Below are 17,058 nucleotides of genomic sequence, written 5' to 3' on the forward strand. Positions count from 1 at the left end.
TAAGAAGCGAAAAGCTTCCTCTCGGTTAGAGGACCCCAAGCCCAAAACTCGGAGGGTGAGGAGAAAAGCAATTGCCCTTTCGATTGACTTGGTCCAACGACTAAGAGAAGAAGAAGAAGAAGAGGAAGAAGAAGATAACGCCTCGGCTTTGGTGATTCGATCTGTGAAAGCTATCGAGGTTGCTAGAGCTCCCGAGCCAATGGCAGCTGTGTCGGTCGGGGTCGGTCCTGATGTCCCGAGTCTTGATCGGAGCACCCCGAGTGATTTGATCGGGGCTATGACGATGGGTCATTCGCCTTCTCTTCCAACATTTTCTGAGGAGGCATTAAATGAAGCTCAAGAATTGAAGACCCCCGATATGGGCGGAGGCTCTAGTGTAGGGGACCCTTTTAGGGATTGCTTTACTGGAGTTGATGATACTTCTGATATCAGTGACACTTCTATTCTACTAGAGGAGGCCCAACGTTTCATTACTTGTGTAATTGATTCTTCTACACTGGGTTTCTTTGTTCTTTTCCATACTTGACTTGTGTTTTTTCCTTACTGTGCGGGCCATTAATAGGTTTCGAGTCGATCTTAGCCAATGTGAGGCCAAGCTTCGGAATGTCTCGGGTGAGAGAGACGCCCTACGGCTTCTTTGCAGCCAAAAGGACGAGGCTATAAAGGACCTCCAAGCGAATTTGGCTAAGGTTCATGAAGAAGAGGCCGAACTTAAAAAGCAGGTGAGCCTCGTTTTGTTAAAGTATGGGTCTGACTCGACTGTGGAAGTTAACCCTTCGTTGTCTCAGTTGCAGCAAAAGGTTGAAAAGATCGGGCTGCTTCGAGAAGAAGTTGATCAAATCAAAGCTGAATGCAATCGGTGGAAGGAGACTCTCGACCGCCTGGCTGCGGAAAAAGAAACCATTTTGACCAAACTATTATCGGCCGATGTTCAACTTCGAAGCGTCAAGCAAAAGGGGTCAGCTCAAGCTAAGAAGATCGAGGAGCTTGAAATATGGCTTGCTGAGGCTAAGGTGGAGGTTGAGTCGTCGAAAGTGTTGGCAGATAAGTCTATTGTTGTGTATCAGGCTGATGTCGAGGCTGCTCAGATAGAGGCCCAGGAGGCGGCGGATACTGCCGATGCTCGAGCTCATTGGGTTGCCGAGCTTGCTAAGTGTAGGTCTCGGAGGGAGACCCTCGAAGAGATACACGCTCGAGGTTTCGACCTTACTGAAGAGATGAAAAAGGCTAAAGAGCTCGAAGCTGAAGCTGAAGCCTTGGCTTCCGATGATGATGATGATGGCGGAAGCAAGAGCGCATCTGAGTTTGGGGAAGAGCTCGACAGTGGAGCGAACGCCCCAGAGGGTGACCAGGAAGCTTAGTTTTTAATTTTTTACGTTTGTAATCAATCACGTAGGAAATCTTGTATATATAAAAAGGTCGATTTGTTTTTGTTTTGTGAAGACTTTAATCAAATGTTGACTTCGTAGTCTCTATGATCGATCGGTTGTTTTTTTCAGACTTGAAGTGATGTAGCCTTTAGGCTTGCTAGTTGAGCCAATGATTTAATCTTTGAAGAAATATAGCCCGTAGGTGTAATGGTTGAGTGAGTGTTTGCTCAAACTCAAAGTAAAAGCAACTTATAGGCTGATTAGCTATCGAGTGAATGCTTCGAACTCGAAATAATGTGGCCCGTAGGCGTAATGGTCAAGTGAGTGCTCGCTCGAACGCAAAATGAAAGTAGCCCGTAGGCTTAATAGTCAAGTGAATGTTTCGAACTCGAGATAAAGTAGCCCGTAGGCGTAATGGTCGAGTGAGTGCTCGCTCGAACTCGAAATGAAAGTAGCCAGTAGGCTTAATAGTCGAGTGAATGTTTCGAACTCGAAATAATGTGGCTCGTAGGCGTAATGGTCGAGTAAGTGCTTGCTCGAACTCGAAATAAAGGTAGCCCATAGGCTTAATGGTCGAGTGAGTTCTTGCTCGAACTCGAAATAAAAGTATCCCGTAGGCTTAATAGTCGAGTGAATGTTTCGAACTCTAGATAAAGTAGCCCGTAGGTGTAGAAAAAAAGTAGCCCGTAGGCTTAATGGTTGAGTTTTTCTTAACTCTGAATGCATAATAAATCTCAAGTCATTATACATGTGTTCATGTTTTGCGCCTGGGTTCGGGCCAGTCTACATGAGCATGGTTCGTTTTGACCATTTGGCTCTTACAATGTTTCCTATTGGAACCCGGTTATTGTAAAATGACTTTCTTGCATATGAATTCAATGTATTTGAGGGCCTAATGGCCCCCCAGTATTCGAGGTCGATTGAAAGAAGGCCTCAGATATTGTTGAAAGTGCAGCACGATCAATGGTTGCCTCATTAAAAACCTTGCCGAAAAACCCATTTGGGATAAAATCGGTCTAAGGGAAAAAGAGTGCAACACGTGCTTCCATGCGAAAGATCCATCTTAGCTTTTTTTCAGACTTCTGCAGGGGTCAGTTAAATGAATATGGAAGGGTCGTACCTTAGCAGTAGTACCATTTTAGATGTGATACATTCCAACTGCTTGATAGTTGTTTGCCGTTTATAATGCTGAGCATGTACGATCCCTTTCTGACGTTCTCGAGCACCTGATATGGTCCTTCCCAATTTGGTCCTAGTTTTCCTTCGTTCGGATTTTGGGTATTGACGGTGACTTTTCATAACACTAAGTCCCCGGGCTTGAAATGGCGTAGCTTGGTTCTTCGATTATAATATCTTTCGATTCGTTGCTTTTGGGCAGCCAATTGGACAAGAGCAGCTTCTCGTCCTTCGTCCGATAATTCAAGGCTGGTATTCATAGCCTCATTATTTGATTCTTCCGTCGTGAATCGAAATCTGGGACTAGGTTTACTGACTTCGACTGGTATCAATGCTTCAGAACCATATACTAAGGAGAATGGGGTCGCCCCCATACTGGATTTTGACGTTGTCCGGTATGCCCAAAGGACTTCGGCCAGGATTTCTCTCCATTTTCCTTTAGCGTCGTTCAACCTCTTCTTCAGGTTTTGAAGAATAGTTTTGTTCGTTGTTTCAGCTTGTCCGTTCCCACTGGAGTGGTATGGTGTTGATAGTATCCTTCTTATTTTGTGATCTTCGAAAATTTTTGTTATTTTGCTGCCAACGAATTGCTTCCCATTGTCACATACTATTTCGGCGGGTATCCCGAACCGGCATATGATATGATCCCAAATAAAGTCTATAACTTCTTTCTCTCTTATTTTCTCGAACGCATGTGCTTCAACCTATTTATAAAAATAGTAAGTCATAAATAAAATGAATTTGGCTTTACCTGGGGTCGATGGCAGAGGGTCGACGATGTCCATTCCCCATGTCATGAACGGCCATGAGGATATAACTGAGTGAAGTTGCTCTCCGGGTTGATGGATCATTGGCGCGAACCTTTGACATTTGTCACATTTACGAACAAATTCTTTCGCATCTTTGCCCATATTGATCTAATAATACCCTGCTCTGATTACTTTTCGAACTAATGTGTCGGCACCAGAGTGATTCCCACAAGTGCCCTAGTGTACTTCCCGTAGGATGTAATTGGTATCTCCCGGACCCAAGCATACTGCCAACGGTCCATCAAATGTCCTTCGATATAGTGTTCCGTCCGCAACTAACGTAAATCGAGCAGCTTTAGTCCGTAGGGTCCTGGAATCTTTATGGTCTGATGGGAGCTTTCCATTCTTTAAGTATTCAATATACTTGTTTCTCCAATCCCAGGTTAAGCTAGTAGAATTTATCTCGGCGTGACCATCTTCGATTATCGATCTCAAAAGTTGAACGACAGTCCCCGAGCTCAAATCATCTACCTCGACCGACGATCCTAAATTCGCAAGCGCATCGGCCTCATTATTCTGCTCTCGTGGAACATGCCGTAGAGTCCATTATTTGAAATGGTGAAAAGTGACAAGCAGTTTGTCTAAATACCTTTGCATTCTACCTTCTAGGACTTCGAAGGTTTTGTTTACTTGACTCACCACCTGCAAAGAGTCACAATTAGCCTCAATGACTTCTGCTCCCAAGTTTCTAGCTAGCTCGAGACCTGTAATCATGGCTTCATACTCGGCCTCGTTGTTAGTTAACCTGATAGTTTTAATAGCTTGCATAATAATGTTACTCGTGGGTGGTTTCAAAACTATGCGTAGCCCGGACCCCTTCACGTTCGAAGCCTCGTCCGTAAAAAGGATCCATACCCCCGACGATGTACCCGATCTCAACAGGAATTCTTTTTCGACTTCGGGTACGAGGGTTGGCGTGAAGTCGGCCACGAAGTATGCTAAAATTTGAGACTTGATGGCTGTACGGGGTTGATATTAGATATTGTACCCACTGAGTTCGACGGCCCATTTGGCCAATCGGCCTGATAGGTCGGGCCGATGCAAAATATTACGAAGTGGGTAGGTGGTTAATACGCCTATGGGGTGACATTGAAAGTACTGTCTTAACTTTCTAGAGGCGCTTATCAGTGCAAGTACCAATTTTTCTAAGTGTGGATACCTAGTTTCCGTTTCTTCTAAGGTCCGACTTATGTAATAAACGGGAAATTGCGTACCTTGCTCTTCTCGAACTACGACACTGCTTACGGTGACTTCCGATACCACCAAGTACAAGTAAAGATTTTTGTCTATTTTTGGAGTGTGAAGTAGTGGTGGGCTCGATAGATATCGTTTCAATCCCTATAATGCTTGTTGGCATTCCGGTGTCCAAGCGAAGTCGTTCTTCTTTTTGAGTCGAGAGAAAAATTTGTGACTTCGATCTGATGATATCGAAATGAATCGGCCTAATGCTGCAATCCTTCCTGTTAACCTTTGTACAGCTTTCACGCTGTCCACGATGGTGATGTCTTCGATGGCCTTGATTTTGTCGGGGTTAATCTCGATTCCCCAATTTGACACCATGAAGCCGAGGAACTTGCCCAAACCGAGCCCGAAAGCACATTTTTAAGAGTTGAACTTCATGTTGTATTTCCTCAAAATCTCGAACGTTTCCTGCAAATAGGCCAAATGGTCCTCTGCGCGCAGGGACTTAACTAACATGTCATCAATATAGACTTCCATTCATTTACCTATTTGTTCTTTGAACATTTTATTTACTAGGCATTGATAAGTAGCCCTTGCATTTTTTTAGCCCAAAGGGCATTACATTATAACAATATGTTCCATATTTGGTCACAAATGAAGTTTTCTCCTGGTCCTACGGGTTCATCTGAATTTGATTATACCTGGAATAGGCATCGAGAAAGGTGAGGATCTCGTGGCCGGCCGTGGCATCGATCATGCGATCGATGTTGGACAGCGAAAAGGAATCTTTGGGGCATGCTTTGTTTAAATCCTTATAGTCCACACACATTCTAAGTTTGTTCCCTTTTTAGGCACTACAACCACATTGGCTAACCATTCGGGGTATTTCACCTCCCGAATGGACCCTATCTTGAGAAGTTTGATTACCTCGTCCTTTATGAATGCGTCCTTTACCTCCGATTGGGGTCTTCTTTTTTGCTTCACCGGTCTGAAGCTAGGGTCCAAGCTTAGCCGATGCATCGTTACGTCCGATGGGATCCCTGTTATATCTAAATGGGACCAGGTAAAACAATCAATGTTATCGATAAGAAATTGAATAAGTTTCTTCCTGAGTTCAGCGCTCAAACCCGTTCCCAGGTATACCTTTCGTCCGGGCCAGTGTTCGATTAGTATGATTTGCTCCAGTTCCTCAATTGTTGATTTGGTGGCGTCGGAATCGTCGGGGGTCACGAAGGATCGAGGGACCCATTGATCATCATCTTCTTCGATGTTCTGTCTATCTGGCTGGGTCGAAACTGATGTCTGTGATTGCTATTTGGTGTTTTGTTCTCCTTCTGAACCCGATTCTTTCATCGGCGAAGGCGAAGATATTTATTTTTTCTTCCTCGACGGCGAACATTTCCTTTGCGGCCGGTTGTTCTCCGTACACTATTTTGACACCTCTCGATGTTGGGAATTTGAGGACCTAGTGTAGGATCAAAGGTACATCTCTCATATTGTGGATCCATGGCCTTCCGAAAAGGGCGTTATATCTCATATCGCCTTCGATCACGTGGAACTTTGTTTCCTGGATGGTTTCGACCACGTTTATCGGTAGGATTATCTCACCTTTGGTGGTTTCATATGCCATATTGAATCCATTTAGAACCAGAGTTACGGGTACGACCTGGTCCTGCAGGCCGAGCTGTTTTACGACCATCGATCTGATGATATTGGCCGAACTACCTGGATCAATTAACACACGCTTAATTTTAGTTTTATTCATGAGTACTGATATTACCAGTGGATCGTTATGGGGTTTAATGACTCCTTCCACATCTTCATCATTGAAAGACAAAGTCCCTATAGGTGTGTAATCTTGAGTCCGAGATCACTTTTCCTTCACAATCGACGTTTTAGTGCGTTTAAGCATTGGTACCTGAGGGGTATCGACGCCGCCGATGATCATGTGAATGACGTGCTGCGGTTCTTCTAGCTCGTTTTGCTTTCCGAAATCCTTGTTCTTAAAATGATTCTTTGCCCTATCATTCAGAAATTCCCGGAGGTGCCCTTTGTTAAATAAACGGGCCACTTCCTCTCTTAATTGCCTGCAATCTTCCGTTCTGTGGCCATGGGTGCCATGATATTTACACATTTGATTGAGATTCCTTTGGGCAGGATCGGTATGCATGGGTCAAGGCCATTTGGTGTCTTTGATGCATTCGATAGCCGACACGATGGCGGATGCATCAATGTTGAAGTTATACTCTGATAATCGAGGAACTTCTACAAGATCGGCATATTTATCAAAGCTACTCTTGCTCATACGTCCCCGAGAATTTTGCCCTCGATCAGTCCTTCGATTGTTCCGAACTGTATTGCATGCTGAACCATTGTTCATCCGATCTGTGACGTATGGTTGATATCGATCTCTGTTCGACCTTTGTTCTCTGTCGATCTCCCTATGGTTTCTAGTGGCTGTCCTGTTCTGATGTACGGGTCCATACGGAGCTCCCAACTGATCGTCCTCGACCCTGATTTTCGATTGATATCGGTTGTGTATATTTGCCCAAGTTATTGCTGGATACTCGATCAAGTTTTGTTTCAGCCGACGTGATGCTATCGAACATAGCTCGTTCAACCCTTGGGTGAAAGCTTGTACGGCCCAATTGTCTGTGGCCGGTGGCAATTCCATGCGTTCCATTTGAAATCGGGATACGAATTCCCTCAGCATTTCATTACCCCTTTGCTTTACTTTGAAGAGGTTTGATTTCCTTATTGCAACCTTTATGGAGCCACCATGTTCCTTCACGAACGAATCTGCTAACATGGGGAAAGAATCGATGGAATTTGGTGGTAAATTGTGATACCAGATCATTGCTCCCTTCGCGAGAGTCTCCCCGAACATTTTTAACAACACGAATTCAATCTCATCGTCCTCCAAATCGTTTCCTTTGATGGCACATGTGTAAGAGGTGACATGTTCGTTAGGATCGGTCGTACCGTTATATTTGGGAATTTTGGGCATACGGAATTTTTTGGGGATTGGTTTTGGGGCTGCACTCGAGGGGAAAGGCTTTTGTATGAAATTTTTTGAATCAAGCCCTTTTATCATTAGTGGAGCCCCCGGGATTTGATCGACCCTGGCATTATATGTTTCCACTTTCTTGTCGTTGGCTTCGACTCGTTTTCTTAGTTCCTCGAGCAATCTAATAATTTCGGGAGTGGTCCCTGATTCTTGCTCATTTGATTATGGCGGGTTCCGTTCTAGGGGTAACTTCTTCTCGAAGCGGTTTGGAGTCCGGCCTGCTTTGTATAGGAGTTTGGCTCTGTAACTGAGCTATCGCTGCTTGTTGGGCTTGTAGCATATCGAAGATCATACGCAAGCTGGCCCTGATTTCTCCCGTGTTGTGGGTGTCTCGGGCTACGGGTCAAGTACCGCCCTGAATGCTTCTTTCCGGTTTGGAACGCTGATTCGCCTCCAGAGCTATTTGTGAATTGACATCCAATGGTACTTTGGCTTGAATTTCAGGTACTTTGATTCGAGCCTCGTTGCCATTGTCAGGTAGCCTTTCGGCCCTGGATGCCAAGTTGTTGGTTTCATCTTGAAGGCCAAATTCGAGGTCGATAGGTAAAGCCATTGCTGACTTGGAGTTGTAAGCTGGAGTGTACTGTAGGTTTATATCAAACAATCACTATTATCCTTAGCCCCACGGTGGGCGCCAAACTGTTTACCCGAAAAATTGGATAACGTTAAATTAATGTATGGTGGTTCTAAGGATATGTAAATTCCTTTGATACAAAAGATAACAATACAAGTATTTTGACTATGAGAATAGGAATGATGAATAGGGAAATTGAATGAGATGATATAAAACAAGCACAAAGAGATGTCTTAGTATATGAGTAAAAGATATGTTCTTTGTAGTCTATCTTGTGTCTATAGCTTACAAAGATCCTCCCTTTTATAATAGAGGGTCATTGCTTTATCTATAACAAAATAATAAAATAATGCATTTAGTGGAGGACCCATGATGATTTGTGTCTTCCTTGATTTCTGTCAAGATTCTCCCCCATAGAGTGGTTGCAACGGCTCTTGTCTGCGAGCTCGGTATTGGATCGAGCCCCCGGTCTTGGTTCGAGCTCGATTCTGCCTTGGGGTATCGATATTCGGGGTGAGTGTTGGTCGGTCTAGGCATCTTCGATAATCTGCGCCTTACCTCATAGTTCGATTTGGATACGAGCTCGATAATGATACCGGGCTTGTCATTGGTCGGTCTTATAGCTCGGAGCTCGATGCCCTTACTTCGGACCTCGACCGATCTTGTCATACAGATACCCTTTGATCGAAACATCATCGTCTCGACCACTCCATACGACTGAGTCAATCGTTTTTGACCGTACATAGAAGAATAAAAAAATACAAAAACAGAAACCATCTCGTCTATATATATCTTCTCACATAGAACAATGGTGCAAATTGAAGTCTCGATATTCAACAATTCCTACTACGTTAAAATATATATCAAAATCAAAGTTTAAAATTTGTAATCTATAACAAACATTGTTAATTTAAGTGCTCGTATGATTTACTAAAAAACTTGGTTCTTTACCTTGTTCCTTAAATTTGAAGTAAAGTAACCAGTAAAGTAAACACAACCATTTTTATGTGGAAAATCACCCGGCTCAAAAGATGCAAAAATTACGACCTATTACGTAGGATTTTCAACTTCAACTCTACTAGAACAATGAGCCAAAAATGTATCAATTACAATATTATAATTCAATACTCTCCAGTACTCCTACTATGACTATTTGATTTATAAGTTACTCTAACTTGTAAAGCAAACACTCACTCAAACTCAATAATTATTTGTGACACTTGATTACAACTCGATTTCTTAAAACATATTTGCTAGACTGACTCAAGAAGAATACAATACAGGTACTCGACTAGAGTGAACAACATATGATTCTTCAGTTGATGTGTAAAAGGATAAAAAATCAGAAGTCCAGAGTAGATAGTATTTAATTTAAATGCATAGACTTGAGATATTCTAGGAGACCTATACATAGTCAGCGTATCCTTTGATAGAACTCCGACTGTTCCAAGTACTCCATAAGATTTGGGACTCTTGTCTCTAACTTAATTATCTGTATCTTCTTGAGCAACAACCCTTATTACATGCAGCAAACTTCTTCCACCAAACTCGGACGTGTGTAACTTTGAGAAAAATTTATTGTCTTATACAGACGTACAATCATCAACCAGAGGAGATGGTGCTTTATCCTAAGGAGCTAGTTCTTAAAACAGTTAAGCAGCTACTTTGAAGACCTAGTTCTTTGAATAATTGCATTTAAACACACTTTGTTAATCATCAAAACCTCAATACGCAACAAATTCCTCTTTTTAAATGATGAAAAACTTTGTACACAGTATAATGAGGTAATCACAACAAAGAACCAAATAATCACAACAAGTACTATTGACGGACATGCATATTCACAACCCACAACCTCCCAACCTTATCTTCCCCCTTTTGGAATCATAAAAAAAAAAACAAAAAGATGTTAGACAGATGAAGCACAGATAATGTAATATTCAAGGCCAAACATGTTACATCACAAGCTTAAGAAATATCAAGGCAAACAAACTAGGCTGAAGATCCAATATTGTACAAAGTAGTAAAGCAGTACAAGAGAAGACATTTAGTAGTGCCAAAATAAGCATAGGGCCTTGTCTTAAACCATTAGAATAAAATAAACTAAGCATATTGCAAGCTACTCAGACTAAGACAAAAGGAAGAAAAAAATATAAAGCATCACTAGGGTAGCAAAGGAAACTAAGGACACCGGGAAGGCACATGTTCATGGGTGAGAGGTAGATGGGGTCAATGCTTTCACAAGAGTGGCAGTCTGTTGGGCATGAGCTTCCCTATCTCTTCTGAGCACTTCCCTAAGCCGCATGGTTTCCTTTCTTAGCTCATCATTGTCTTTACAAAGCTTGGTATTCTCTTCATCAGCTAACTCCAACCTCTTACTGAGCTCTACAGCCCTGCTGCTCCCAGGTAGAATAGCAGATCCTGTGGGTCCTCTAGCCTCAATCTCCTCCTAGCCACACTGCTTGAGGGTAACAACATCCAAAATAACATTGTGATTTCCATATTTAAGATCAGATAAGGCAATGTTGAGTTTGTCAAACAACTCAGTCAACATGAAACCATAAGGCACAGCATGCTTAGGCTTGGAAGTGTCTGCAACTCCTGCCATATGGTGAATCATCAGGCTAGGGAGATTGATAGATCTACCAGTGTCAAGTAGTTCCATTATAGCCATGTCCAAAAGGGTAGCTTCATGCCTTCTCTCAAACCTCTGAAGTATGCAGGAATTGACAAAATGAAGCAACAACTTATGGAAGAGAGTAATATCAGTCTTGTACACCTTCTAGGGAGCATCTAATTCAAATTTTTTAGAGAACTTTCTTGTGACCACAATGTCAATGTCAACATCAATATCTATGGCTGGCCACTTTTTCTTCAAGTAATTGTCAAATCCCAAAGAAGAAATATTCAGAAGCATCCCCAGCTCTTCAGCATCAAACTCCATTTCAAACCCCCTACATTACTTTTGACTACCTTCCCATCAAATTTGAAGTTTGCATAGAACTCCACCACAATAGGAACACATACATGAGGGAAAGCTTCGACAAACATGTGCTTCCATCCCTGTAGCTCAAGTTTTTCCACCAGTTGAGCCATCCCCTTCTCATCAGTGTTTGCAAGAATCTTCCCATTAAACACTTTTCTGTTCCTGAATTCTGTGAGTTTTTCAACTGCAGTTGACACATTCTTTCTTGTCTTTCCTCTACTGGCCCTTGTAGAAGAGGTAGTAGTTTTTGTAACTTTGGAAACCTTTCTCTTTTGTTTAGAGGACTTAGCTGGCAAAGCAGTCTCAAACGCATCTTCTCCATCCATCTCAACCACAAGTTCCACAATTGAAACTTTCTTCCTTGAATTCTTGGCACTTCTTGACTCCTTAATGAATTGTTCATCAACAACCTTTCTTTTACTCCTTGTAAGAGGAGTCCTGGCAAGAGGAGCGACTGCTTTTCTTATTGGGACTGCTGACTTTTTTGCTTTCACATGTGTCTTCCTGGGTTTCTTCCCTACCTCAGACAATGGCAAGTCATCTCCAGTGAAAGGAGTTAACAAAGGCTCAAGTTCTTGAGTCATTTTTCTTCACCAATTTCTTTTGAAGGGGCTATGACAATGTTCCCAATGGTCATAGAGCCTTTAGATTCCTCACTCATATTCTCATTCTCTTCATCACTCTCTTCATCCACTCATTCACTCCCACTTACTTTTTCTTTATCCTCACCCTCACTCTCAAAATTTTCCTCTTCTTTATTATGATTTTCTTCTTCTGCAGAATCATTTACTTGTTCACATATCTTATCATCTGTATCACTCTACTTCTCATCTCCAGATTCTCCCTTATTCTCACTCTTTTCTTCTTCATAAGCTATGTCTTGAGCATTATGCTCCTCATGACTATCCACAACTTCTTCTTATTTTCACCTGCATCATCTGCCATGCTCCGAACTTGGGGGGGCCAGACCGACACCCAGTACCTCACCTAACCTAGCGTACCAACTTGCGACTAAAGGTCTCTGAACATATAATGTCATAATTTGGCCATGGGGCAACATTGCAAGACGATTTGCGAAGCAAAATTTAAAACTGAACGGAAACTAGCGCTGACTAAACATTAATATAAAGCTGGGCCGACAAGGCCGTCATAACTACTACAATGGACATACTAACAAAATATACACACCAGGCCTACAAGCCCATCATACTGCACTAACTGACATGATATGTCTACAAGCCTCTATTGATGGATGTATTGTGATCGGAATAGGGCCCCGACCTACCCATGACATATATACATACATACAGAAGATGTACACGAAATCCTAGACCCGGTAACTCTAAAGGACGTGGATCTTATCGATCAAGCTGAACTCAGGAAACACCTTCTGAAGAGGTCTACCCGTCTGTCTATCTGAACCTGCATGCATGAAATACAGCATCCCTAGAAAAGGGACGTCAGTACGAAATAATATACCGAGAATGTAAGGCAATAACATAATTGAAAGTTGAAACTAAACTGATAGTATAATAACTGAAAGTAACTGGGAGTCAAAGATGATCTGGAGATATACTTACTTGTTGATACTAACTTAACTCCTTTAATATAGTAAGTAAAATAAATGTCCGACTCAATAAGGCTCGGTACGTGTAAATGGTCAACTGTAGTAGGCTCTCTCATAGGCGCTCGGCCATACTAGGCTATATATCTCGGCCATCCTGGGCTCTCTCCTTGGTGCTCGTCCACAGTAGACTCGGTATATAACTTACCATCTGATCAGAGGTTATCCAATAGGGGCCTGCCCACCGATTATAGCTCGATGGTAGTGAAAATACTGTAATATATATATATATATATATATATATATATATATATATATATATATATATATTACCCAATAGGGGCCTGCCCACCGATTATAGCTCGATGGTAGTGAAAATACTGTAATATATATATATATATATATATATATATATATATATATATATATATATATATAGACCCTCTGCTCTCTTGACTGGAAGAATACAATACTCAATTGAATATAAAGTCCCGATAAGGGAGAATACTGTAACTTATGAGACTAGGATAATGTATATAAATTCGGGAGTATGAACTTCTCTTTATGTCTCGTTATCAAACACATGTAGTTACGAGATCATGCCAAAATGAAGGAAGGGATTAGCCTTAACATACCTTATCACAATCTTTTCAATCATCAAGTTGAACTCGCCTCTTCACACCTTAATCTACAACAAAGATAATAATACTATCATTAAGTTACGAAATGTACAACTATCGCACAACAAACGATAAGCTTATTTTGTATTAAAATGGGCAGCATCTCCCCTATAATCGTTACTTCCTCAAAAGTCAAGAAAACACCAACAACATAAGAATGCAACAATAACAACTTATATACATTATTTTTCAACCTTATATACACCATAAAATACTAAAAATCTCTTCATACACAAAACGACCATCGTAGTAGTGTCAAACAGCCCGAACATGTTACAACGAACAACCAACCCACCACCCTACATTTATGCGGTGTTTATCCACACTCTCCCTCCTCCAAAACTCCACAAAACAGTAGTAAAACATGCAGCCCAATAGCAACACAAAACAGTTCATAAAACAGTCCGCTACAAGTGAATAACTCAAACTCACGACTTCCGATCACTGTCCCGTGAGTTCTTACAAATATAGAACGACTTACCATGCATTTATAGAAGAAATAAATGTATGAAAGAGAGCAGTAAATATAACTTATTTTTTGGATAACTCGGCTCCTATCTTGATTCTTCAAACTCTAGGTTTTACCTCCAATTAGAACTTGAAAGGGAGAGCAAATCAATTAGGGTTTGTAGGCAATTTATGGGAGAATTTTTGCAGAGCTTATGTCTGGTTATTATGTCCTATTATCAGTCTATTCTATGAAATAAATAGTTCTTTAAAGGCCTTTTTGGACGACCCGAACTGGCCCATTTTTGGACTCTCATTTAAGCAAGTAGGTGACACACCTACTTGTCACCTAGCAGTCTGCGCAGTCTCGCAAAAACGGCCATATCTCTCCACTCTGATATCATATTGACAAACGGTTTAATGCGTTAGAAGATAGACACATATATCTTCAATTTGATGAGTAGAACACCCCATAACGCTAAGTATATTGGGAGACAATCTCAGTTACATTTGACCCAAAGTTTCAGTAAAACTTATTAACGTAACTTGTGATGACTTTCATCGAATTTTGTTCCACAACTCGCTTGATTTCAAAACATAATACATGAATATCATACGACTAACATAACTCATAACATAACCTCCTTATCATGTTAAGAACCCTAGTCTCACCCCAAAAGTACATGTTATAATATTCCTAACTTGTCGACTTTCGACGAAATGTTATTTTCTTTAATTCCTTTAGCTTCTGAACCTTCCAACCCTCTTTGTACTTGTTGTTCATGATCTTCAATATTTGTAACCTCCGAGGTAACATGATTAAATTACTTAATATATTTTCAAAGATGATCTCATTTTTTATCCTACATTAGTTTGTTCACGATGCACATTTACGTACGAAAATATATTGTGTAACATCATTTCCCCCTTGGGAACATTCATCCTCGAATGTTTACTCTTAGAGACTTTGGAATTTTTTTTCCAGAGTCTCCTCCGTACACTAGACTAAAATCAACATGCATGCAACCAGAAAACATACTATGCATGCCACACATGGCCAATGTCTATAAATAGCAACACTTTGCCTCACACATCCGTAAATCATAAATACTGAAAGTCAAAAATAAGAGCTTACCTGATGACCTACTAGCCTGAATAGAGTTGTGTTGTAGAATCCCATCTCGAGCCATATCTTCAGTTTGAAATAAGTGGGGGTATTTAGACTTTATTTCTTCCTCCGCTTCCCACGTCATCTCTTCCACATTCTTGTTTCTCCATAAAATATTCACAGAGGCTACCTCCTTATTTCGTAGCTTGCGGATTTGTCGGTCTAGGATGGCAACTGGAATTTCCTTATATGACAAGTCCTCCGTAATCTGTACATCATCTGTGGGCACCACTCAAGTAGGATCGCCAATGCACTTCCGTAGCATAGATACGTGAAAAACCGGATGGACTGACTCTAATTCTGAGGGAAATTCTAACTCATAATCTACTGGGCCCACTCTCTGAATGATCCTATAAGGCCCAATATACCGTGGGCTAAGCTTGCCTTTCTTGACAAATCACATCACACCCTTCATAGGTGATACCTTTAAGAATACCCAGTCATTAACCCTGAACTCTAAGTCTCATCGCCGCACGTCAGAATATGACTTCTGACGACTCTGAGTTGTTAACAGTTGCTCCCGGATAAGCTTTACTTTCTTTACGGCTTGCTGAACCAGGTCTGGTCCATGTAACCTAAATTCTCCAATGTCAAACCACTCTATAGGATATCTATACTTACGCCTATAAAAATCCTCGTACGGAGCCATCTGGATTCTGGAGTGGTAATTATTATTATATGCAAACTTGATAAGAGGTATATGTTCATCCCAACTTCTTTTAAAATCCAACACACATGCTCGTAACATATCCTCGAGCGTCTGAATTGTGCGCTCGGCTTGTCCATCAGTATGTGGATGAAAAGTTGTACTGAGATTCACCTGAGTCCCTAGGCCTCTCTGAACTAACCTCCAAAAATGTGTTGTAAACTGGGCCCCACGGTTAGATATAATAGATATTGGTACTCCGTGTAGCCGCACTATCTCCTTAATATATAACTTTGCATAATCTTCTGATGTATATGTAGGTTTGACCGATAGGAAATGAGTTGATTTCGTGAGCCTATAGACTATCACCCATATAGAATCGAACTTACGATGAGAACGAGGTAAACCCGTGACAAAGTCCATGTTTATCGACTCCCATTTCCACGTCGGGATCTCTGTAGTCTTCATTAGCCCTTCAGGCTTCTGATGCTCTACCTTCACCTGCTGGCAACTAGGACACTGGGCGACAAACTCAAATTTTTTTTATTCATATCGTTCCACTAGTACACATCCTTAATGCCATGATACATCTTCATTGACCCAGGATGAATTGAGTACCATGAATAATGTGCCTCTGACATAATCCTGTCTCGCGGCCCTGCTACATCCGGAACACACAGATGACCCATGTATCTGAGAACCCCATCTCCCTTAAGCTCTAACAACGGCTTCTTCTACTGCGGAACTCGCTCTCTCAACTCGACCAACTCTGGGTCCTCGTACTGCATTTTCTTGACTTCAGCTATGAGAGATGATTTTGTAGTGTTTTAGAGTACAACTCCACCATCGTCAGAATCTACTAACCGAACCCCCAAACAAGCCAATTGATGAATCTCTCTAATAAATTGTCTTTTCTCGGCCTCTACATGTGCTAAGCTATCCATAGATCGGCGACTTAAGGCATCTACTACAACATTAGCTTTCCCTGGATGGTAGAGAATGTTAATATCGTAATCTTTCAATAACTCAAGCCATTACTTTTGTCACAAATTCAACTACTTTTGCTTGAAGATATATTGCAGGCTTTTATGATATGTAATACATCAACATGAACACCATATAAATAATGCCGCCATATCTTAAGCGCATGGACAACCGCAGCTAACTCGAGGTCGTGGGTTGGATAATGCCTCTCATGCTTCCTTAACTGCCTTGAAGCATACGCAATTACCTTCCCATGTTGTATCAGGACACATCCTAACCTGACACCTGAGGCATCACAATACACAGCATAACACTATGGACCCTCTGGAAGTGTTAGAACTGGCACTGAGGTCAACCTGTTCTTAAGCTCTTGGAAACTCCGCTCGCAAGCCTCCGTCCACTGAA

The sequence above is a fragment of the Nicotiana tabacum genome, chromosome 20 (assembly GCF_000715075.1).
Source record: "Nicotiana tabacum cultivar K326 chromosome 20, ASM71507v2, whole genome shotgun sequence".
NCBI lineage: Eukaryota > Viridiplantae > Streptophyta > Magnoliopsida > Solanales > Solanaceae > Nicotiana > Nicotiana tabacum.